This window comes from Theropithecus gelada, unplaced genomic scaffold (genome assembly GCF_003255815.1).
Source record: "Theropithecus gelada isolate Dixy unplaced genomic scaffold, Tgel_1.0 HiC_scaffold_16215, whole genome shotgun sequence".
Lineage (NCBI taxonomy): Eukaryota > Metazoa > Chordata > Mammalia > Primates > Cercopithecidae > Theropithecus > Theropithecus gelada.
Genome location: NW_020258008.1, coordinates 5,818 through 15,067, shown reverse-complemented (window position 1 = coordinate 15,067; position 9,250 = coordinate 5,818). Strand labels below are relative to the sequence as shown.

General features: G+C 43.6%; 1 pseudogene; it reads left to right on the top strand.

Annotated features, from left to right (window-relative positions):
* The first annotated feature begins 526 nt into the window (after nucleotides 1-526).
* LOC112617414 lies at nucleotides 527-6,707 on the top strand (annotated as a pseudogene).
* Nucleotides 6,708-9,250: the final 2,543 nt, after the last annotated feature.

The following is a 9,250-nucleotide window of genomic DNA, read 5'->3' as shown; positions in this document are numbered from 1 at the left end:
TTGTGAGCAGCACGCTTCCGCAGAGGTAAATTGCGTTACTGAGAAAACTTTTGCTTGAGTGCTGGTTTCACTTTGCGTCACCGAGCATTTATCTCCAACAAAACCAAGCTGTGCTCTGACCACCTTGGGCAACTGTCATCAGGACATCCTGAGGCTGTGTCATGCACAAGCATCCCCAACCTTGGCAAAATAAACTTTCTAAATACTCTTTTCCCCAAATGCTCAGGGAGACTGATTTGAATAATCATAAAACTCCGAGGCTGCACTCCAGCCTGTGCGACAGAGCAAGACTCTGTTTCAGAAATTGAAATAAAATAAAAATCAAATTTCCGGTCTCCCGCACAGCCGACTCTGCGTGAATTACTCCTTCTCTATTGCTATTCCCCCCGTCTTGAGAAATCGGCTCTGTCTAGGTAGCGGGCAAGGTGAACCCACTGGGCAGTTACAGAATTGCCATTATATTGCTTGCAATTTTATATCTTATTACGCAAAATAGCTATAATCTTGTATACAAAGTTAAATGCGAATGTGCTCCTTGCGTGGTCAGATCCCAGCGCAGGAAGGACGCACCCCCTATAAACCGCTAGGCCAAAACGGTCATTCTGGCCTCATCCAGCCTCACGTGAGATCGCAATCTCCCGTCACTCAGGGCCTGAGGGGGCGGGTCCTGAAGCCCCAGACAATCAGGGGCGCTGGGGTGGGGACCCGTCAATCAGGCGCGCCGCCGAAAAGGAGAGGGCGGCTTCCGGGATCTGGCAGGCGGGCGCTTTGTCTCGCCTTCGCCACCGTAGGCTCTTTCTGTGAGTCTCCGCTGCTACTTCCTGGCTCTGGGAGGCCCGGTGGCTCTGCAGCAACCTCGGCCACCCTGTGACCTGCGGGTACTGGGACATCCCTAGCTGACGCGGGGACACCCGGGGAGCCGAGGAACGGTGAGTGGACTGCGCCTGGCTTCCCGAAGTCGGGAAGAGGGCTGTTTGAAACCTGCTGGAACCAGCCATGGGCTGCGGAACCTGCGGACCGAGTCGCCGCGGCGCAGCCAGGCCTCAGTCCCCTTCTGCGCAGGGCGGGGCGGGCAGCGGGACCCCTGCGTCCTGTCTGTACCCGTGGGCGCCACTTCCGCCGGCCGGAGCCCTCTCCGGAACCCCGCGCCTCCCCCACTCGGGTAGTGCGGTGACCACTGGAGGGTGATCCGGGAGAGCCCGACACCGTGTGCGTGGTTCATGGAGCTTCCAGTCCCACCCTTCTCCCCCTAAAATTAACCTGAGGCTTTGTTAAAACGTTAAACGGCGTGTTTGAGCAAACGCGATTCATAAAGGGGTACCGCAGTCATGGTTTGTGGTTTGGGATCCACGGGAGGGGCGTAAATCAGAGGCTTTGATAAGGTGAATGAGGAAGCAAACCATACATATATATACACACACATATATATACACATATAGCCACATATATAATTATTTTTTTGAGACGGAGTCTCACCCTGTCGCCAGGCTGGAGTGCAATGATGCAGTCTCAGCTCACTGCAACCTCTGACTCCCGGGTTCAAGCGATTCTCTTGCCTCAGCCTCCCAAGTAGCTGGGCTTATAGGCGCCACCACCACGTCCAGCTAATTTTTGTATGTTTAGTAGAGACAGGGTTTCGCCATGTTGGCTAGGTTGGTTTCGAACTCCTGACCTTAATTGATCACCCTCCTCGGCCTTCTAAAGCGCCGGGATTACAGGCGTGAGGCACCTTGGCCAAAATATTTTTCTGTTTCTAAACATTTTACATGAGAGGAAAGCGGAGAATAAATCATCTGACACTCTACTGTAAAAAAAAAAATTTGTGCCTCTCTTCATCTTTCCTAAGTGTACATATTACCAAAATGTCTTTAGGTTGAGGTCCCCCCGTGAAAACTTGACAGGGTGTTGTGTCCTCAGCCACCCTCCTGTCTTTTCCTAGTCCTGGCATTTTAGAACTGTCTGGGGATGACCCAGGGTACCCACAGTGGCCATGTCTATTGGAGGGTCTAGTATCAGCCCTGGGGTCATCTCATCCCCAAGGACAGCCTGAGGTAGGGGGTAGAGTCTCTCAGGGGAGTAGCTGGATGCTCTTGGCCTTAGAGGAATCTCCTGGTATAGTTTCATCTAAAATGGTGACCCCTTAGGGTCATTAAAATTTTAGGACATTAACATTAATGGACAATACATGTAACGTCATGAAAGGTCATTAAAATTATTCCTCCAGTCCGAGTTTTTATTCCTCAGAGACACACTGATGATCTGCCAATTGGATGCTGATATTGAGAGGAAAAGGCAGAAATGATTTACGCTCTCTAGCTTGTCTCAGACTTGTGGAGAAAAACTGTCCCAAAGGACAAGGAAAACCCACCGCAGAGAGGATGTGCAAGAACCTGAATATTAAAATGCACTTAAGGCCCACAGGAGGACAAAGAGCAGTGCCAGTGCCTCCTAGGTGGTCACTGAGTACTTTACTGAAAAGGATGGGCGTCCTGAGGGATGGAATGGCCTGCCGTGACACTTAGAAAGGACTGCGTTGGAGTCAGTACTGCCTCTCCCTGAGTTTGTTACCTTGAAAAGGCTTGTCCGCTTATTTGAGTTTCAGGTTTTCACGGACTGTAAGACACATTTTGTCAGTACAACTTGAAAGATAAAAATACTATTTCCAAAGAGGCTAGGTAAAATGATGTATTTCATTTGCTAAAAATTTGTATTATTTCTTCCCCAGAGTGAGTGTAGTAAGTTTTAAAGGTCTGTTCTTTTTAAGGGTAATTTCAAATGGAATTGTAGGACTTAGCTTAGTAAATGCTACTGGTGAAATAAAAGTGATAAATTGATGATTTATAAAGCTTCACCAAAATGTCAGTTCCCCTCTTGTAGCTTGGTGAAGAATTTATGACAGTGAACACATGTGTATCCTCTTATCTGGGTGTCTGAGTGTTGTTTTTTGGAGATGCTGTCTTGCTCTGTAGCCCGGCTGGAGTGCAGTGGTGCCATCTCTGCTTACTGCAACCTCCGCCTCCCGAGTTCAAGTGATTCTCCTGTGTCAGCCTCCCGAGTAACTGAGATTATAGATGCCCACCACCACACCCAGCTAATTTTCATATTTTTAGTAAACACAGGGTTTTAGGCCTGGCACGGTGGCTCATGCCTCTAATCTCAGCCCTTTGGGAGGTCAAGATGGTCGGATCACGAGGTCAGGAGTTCCAGAGCAGCCTGGCCCACATGGTGAAACCCTGTCTCTACTAAAAAATACAAAATCTTAGCTGAGCTTGGTGGCAGGCACCTGTAATCCCAGCTACTTGGGAGGCTGAGGCAAGAGAATTGCTTGAACCTGGGAGGTGGAGGTTGCAATGAGCCAAGATCTTGCCACTGCATCCCAGCCCAAGGGACAATGTGAGACTCCGACTCAAAAAAAAAAAAAAACAACAAACAAAAAGACGGGATTTTTGCCACGTTGGCCAGGCTGGTCTCAACCTCCTGACCTCAGGTGATCCCCCGCCTCAGCCTCCCAAGGTGCTGGGATTACAGGCGTGAGCCACCACGCCTGGCCCACTCTATTTTCTTTTTATTCCCTAAATTTTAATATGTTTTTCTGTTCCTTTATCACTTTTTTCTTACATAAAAAAAATTCTGCCTAATCCTTCGTAAAAAAAAAAAATCTTCCTGTGACTTCTGAAAGTGTTCTAGTTTTATCTTTTGTATTTGAATATATAATAAGATTATTGTTCATGGAATAGAGAAGAATGCAATGCATTTCCCCAAGTAGATGCCAGCCTGGTTTGCCTCATATTTTAAAGTGCATGTGATTTCTTTTTCTATTCTACAGTGCCTACTCTATCATTCCTCAACTTTCCATATAAATGCTGGGTCATTAAGACTTTTCCCCTTGGTCTGCTTGTTCATCTCTGCTAATACTGTGCTGTCCTGAATATTTTTATTTGAAAATCTTAGAAGTATGTTAGACAAGCCATCACTCTTTTAGATGACTAAAAATCATTAGAGAGTTGTCATTTTTACTATGTATGAAAGAGTAGTTTTTCTTGCCTAAAACCACCTGATTTGGGAATTCATGTGTTTTCATAGGAATAGCATCTGGAAGTGGTGACATTCATGTCATTTTAAAAAACATGTATTTCCTTTTATTCTTTTCTGCCTTGACATTGTGCAATAGAAATTTGAAAAATTATTGTATCAGTATTGTTAAATATCAGTTATTGTTTTATTTGCTACTCAATTAAATAAGCCTATTCTCTTGGTGTAATCACATGGAATGGGCTCACCTTCCCTGTTAACAAGTGACAGCACATGTAAAATATTGTCTACCAGGGAAACTCATTGAACACTTAGTGTTCAGACTGTTTTTGTTTCCGGTTCTCTAAGCACCACTGAACACTTAGTGTTCAGACTCTGTTTTTGTTTCCGGTTCTCTAAGCACCACTGCAGTGACACAAAATAATAGGCCTTCAGCAGAAGAAGTTTTGGCAAATATATTGCATAAGCCATTTAGATGCAGTGAGTCATTCTTATTACTTGGGTTGGTGGAATCCCTTTCAAAATGTAAGTTCCTAATACAAAGATTGAACTTTGTGGGCAGGCATTTTTAAGAATAAGTAGTCTCAGGACCGATAATATTAACTCACTTATGCACATCACGTAGGACTTTAGTATGACAGATACTAGAAATGTACAAAGTGAAGTTAAAAGGTAACTCCTAGCAGCACATCTTACTCCCTGGATTCTCTAATGAGATGGGTGTTTCTACTTTGCTGTTGCCTTTTTGAATAGTTTAATTCTAGCATTAGTACTGCTGTGTGGGAGGGAGTATGTGTGAACAGAGTAAGAGTTGTGACAATCAAGTCATAAAATAAGTGCCTGGAAATTTGAGAATCATGTAAACAGCTTATGGATTGAGTATAAATTCCCAGTGCTCTCATTCTTCCGTCTATCCACATGTGTGGAATGTTCTAGGACTCCATGGCTTTTGAGGATGTGGCTGTGAACTTTACCCAGCAGGAACGGGCTTTGCTAGATTCTTCTCAGAAGAATCTCTCCAGAGAAGTGATGCAGGAAACCTGCAGGAACCTGGCTTCTGTAGGTAAGAATGACAACACATTTCACGTAATTACAGAAGTATTTCCCTATCATCAGTGCTATTTGTGATTTGGAATGGGGCAAGGGAATGATTTGGTGAATAAATCAGGCATGGGCACTGTGTACAATGAACATGAAAACTAGTAATGTTTCTATAGTTTGAAAGAATTCATAATTTTGTGCATCTGCATTTTAGGAAAAAATGGAAAGACCAGAATATTGAAGATCACTTCAAAAAACTTGGGAAAGATACAAGATAATTTGCACCGAGAAGAGGAAATAAAGTCTTCTGAAGGAATCTTAGCATGTCATGAATTTAAAAACAATCAATCAAAACAAATAAGAGTCACTTGAAATTCATTTCCTTTTAGGAAAATTTCACCCAAAATGTAACGTACGTCAGTGTAGCAGTCAGTGTTTGGAAAACAGTTTACTTGAAAATAGTACTACAAAATTGTGTATATGAATGTTACTATTTTGGTCATAGCTATGCAGGTGGTAGCTGTGTTTTCAGTAGTAGCCCATTTGCTTTCAAATAATTCAGTCATGGCACAAAAACAAACAAACAAACAAACAAAAATGCATCTTCCCTGGTATTGGTAGCAGTGTAAGTCGAAGATTTATGAATGAGTAGAAAGTTATTAAACTAACCAATTGTAATGTTTTTTTTTTTTTTTTTTACCGAAATCATATGGTACAGAGACTGTGAAAGCAAAGAAGGTAGTCAGTATGGACAAGTTGTCAGCCACATTCCAAATCTTGATCTGAATGAGAATATTTCTACTGGATTAAAACAATGTGAATGCAGTATTTGTGGAAAAGTCTTTGTACGTCATTCCCTCCTTAATAGGCACATCCCAGCTCACTCAGGATACAAACCATATGGAGAGGAGCAATATAAATGTGAACAGTGTGGGAAACTCTTCGTTTCTGTTCCGGGTGTTAGAAGACAGAGGATAATGCACAGTGGAAATCCAGCTTATAAATGTACGATATGTGGGAAAGCTTTTCATTTTCTCAAATCAGTTGAAAGACCTCAGAGAACTCACACAGGAGAAAAATCCTATAAATGTAAACAATGTGGTAAAGCATTCACTGTTTCCGGTTCTTGTCTAATACATGGACGAACTCACACGGGAGAGAAACCCTACGAATGTAAGGAATGTGGGAAAACAGATTTTCTTGTTCTTTTAAGATGCATGAAAGGACTCACACTGGAGAAAGATGTACCAAATGTGATAGAGCCTTCAGCTGTTCCACTTCCCTTCATGACCATGGAAGCATTCATACCGGAGAGAGACCCTATGAATGTAAACAATGTGGCAAAGCCTTGAGTCGTTTGAGTTCCCTTTGTAACCATAGAAGTACTCATACTGGAGAGAAAACCCTATAAATGTAAACAATGTGACCAAGCCTTCCGTCGCCTCAGTTCCCTTCACCTCCACGAAAGAATTCATACTGGAGAAAAACCCTATGAATGTAAGACATGCGGTAAAGCCTACACTTGTTCCACTTACGTTACTCGCCACTAAAGAAGTCATGAAGTAGAGGTTGGGTGTAGTAACTCAGCCTATAATCCCAGCACTTTGGGAGGCCAAGGTGTGTGTATTGCTTGAGCCCAGGAGTTCATAACCAGCCTGGATTAAAACAATGTGAAACTACCTGGGCATCGTGGTGAAACCCTGTCTCTACAAAAAATAAAATAATGCCGGGCCCGGTGGCTCACACCAGCTACTCGGGAGGCTGAGGCAGGAGAATGGCGTGAACCCGGGAGGCGGAGCTTGCAGTGAGCCGAGATCGCAGCACTGCGCTCCAGCTTGGGCGACAGAGGCAGACTCCGTCTCAAAACAAAAACAAAGAAAATAATTAACTGGGCATGGTGGCACATTTCAGTTGTCTTAGTTCTTTTTCAAGGACATAAAAGGCCACGAGGGGTTGGGGGGAACCCCTGTGCATGCAGATCACAGGTCAGGAGATGGAGACCATCCTGGCCAACATGGTGAAACCTCGTCTCTACTAAAAATACAAAAATAGCTGGGTGTGGTAGCATATGCTTGTAATCCCAGCTACTCAGGAGGCTGAGGCAGGAGAATCACTTGAACCCAGGAGGCGGAGGTTGCAGGGAGCCGAGATTGTGCCACTGCACTCCAGCCTGGCGACAGAGTGAGACTCCATCTCAAAAATAAATAAAGCCCCTTGAATATAAGGAATGTGGTAAAACATTTACTCTTTCCCATTCCCTCATAAACATGAAAGAGCTCACACTGCAGAGAAACCTTAAGAATGCAGGAAATGTGGTCAAGCCTTCAGATTTTCCTGAAGATGTGGGAGGGCTCAGAGTGGAGAAAAGGCTTTTGAATTTAAATTTGTGGTAAGGCCTTCGGTTGTATTAGTTCCATTTGAAGACATCAGCTCATTCCTGAGAAAAACCCTATGAATGTCCAGAATCTTTGAGTGTTTCATTTCTCTCATACCCACTCAAGGACATATGAAAATGCACTGTAGCTGGCTGGACCTTGTAAATACAAGAACGTACACAGGATTAAAACTCTAACAGTTTAGAAACTGCAAGAATATTTTCAGTTTTAACATTTACTTGAAAAGTCGTGTGAAAACTCCCACTGGAAAGAAGTTCCATAAGTGAAGCTTTTCTAATCTGGAAAGCCTGATGAAAATTAATTATCGTGCAGTGCTTGAAAAAAGTCTATGAAATGTTACACAAGTTACAAGTATATTGTTTTTATCAGTGGCCCATTCATAGAGAGTCTCTAGTATGCATTTCACCTTGTTTTGCAGGGAAACCTTGAGGTGAGGGTTCTGTAAGTGCTCTTTAAGCAGTACTTGAATTTCATAGATAATGATATTTTCTTCAGTTTGTTGGTAAAATTTTTGTCTATTCATTTGATAATGTGCTGGATTCATGGTTGAATTTGGATGTTTTTCTAATATGTAGGTAAGTTTAATTTTTTTATTTCATTATTATTTCTTTTTGAGATGGAGTCTCACTCTGTTGCCCAGGCTGGAGTGCAGTGGTGGGATCTCGGCTCACCGCAACCTCCGCCCCCTGGGTTTAAGCAATTCTCCTGCCTCAGCCTCCTGAGTAGCTGGGACTACAGGTGCCCGCCACTACATCCAGCTAATTCTTTGTATTTTTAGTAGAGGCAGGGTTTCACCATGTTGGCTAGGCTGATCTTGAACTCCTGACCTCATGATTTGCCCACCTCGGCCTCCCAAAGTTCTGGGATTACAGGCATGAGCCACTGCGCCCGGCCAGGTAAGTTTCATTTGTATGTATTGTCCTGTGATGAATGGACCAGTGAATAATGATTGTGAATTCTTGGGATTATCTTACTAGCCTCATTTGGCAAATTTTGATTATCCCTTGTCCGTTATACACATCCCACCTATTTTTATTAAATGAAAAACTACTCTTGATGTAAAGATATTTTTTGCTAATAAGGAGTTGGTATTAATTCCTAAATACATACCGTTTACCCGGGAGACGGAGCTTGCAGTGCGCCGAGATCATACCACTGTACTCCACCAAGGGTGACAGAGCGAGATTCTGTGTCAAAAAGAAAAGGAATATCCTCACTTTTTTAATGCTATACCACTCTCTGCGCTCAAGTTAATCCCTGTTTGAGCCTGTGGGAGCTTACACCATTCTCCTCTATGTAATTAATAACTGATGTCCGGTTTATCTATTTAGTAATAGATGTTATGTGTTTAACGGTGCCAGTAAACAAAGGGTGCTAATTCTTTCCTCACCAGTGGGGTGCATCAGGTGCTATTGAAATAATTGGCAACACGAATGGAATGGACCAGCCCTCATGCAGGACATCTGCTCAACTTGACCTACCTTCTGTCGGCTGACTGTTCCGTAACACATCAGCAGTCACCTGGGTCAGAACCGTGAGCTGACGATGGGCCTTCCCTTTGGTCTGCACAGTGTTTTGTGGTCTTCAGGTGTTGTCATCTTCTCCCACACTAAAATGCTCTCATCTCCTAGACATCAATGTTTAACTGCACCCCAGCATGACCTTTGGCCTGTGCTTAGCAGGCAGTTTTGAGGCCCTGGCTTATGAATACACAAAAGCACAGCACATAAGCCAACACTTAAGTCCTAATTAGCAAGAATCAGGCTGTATCTCTGTAGTCC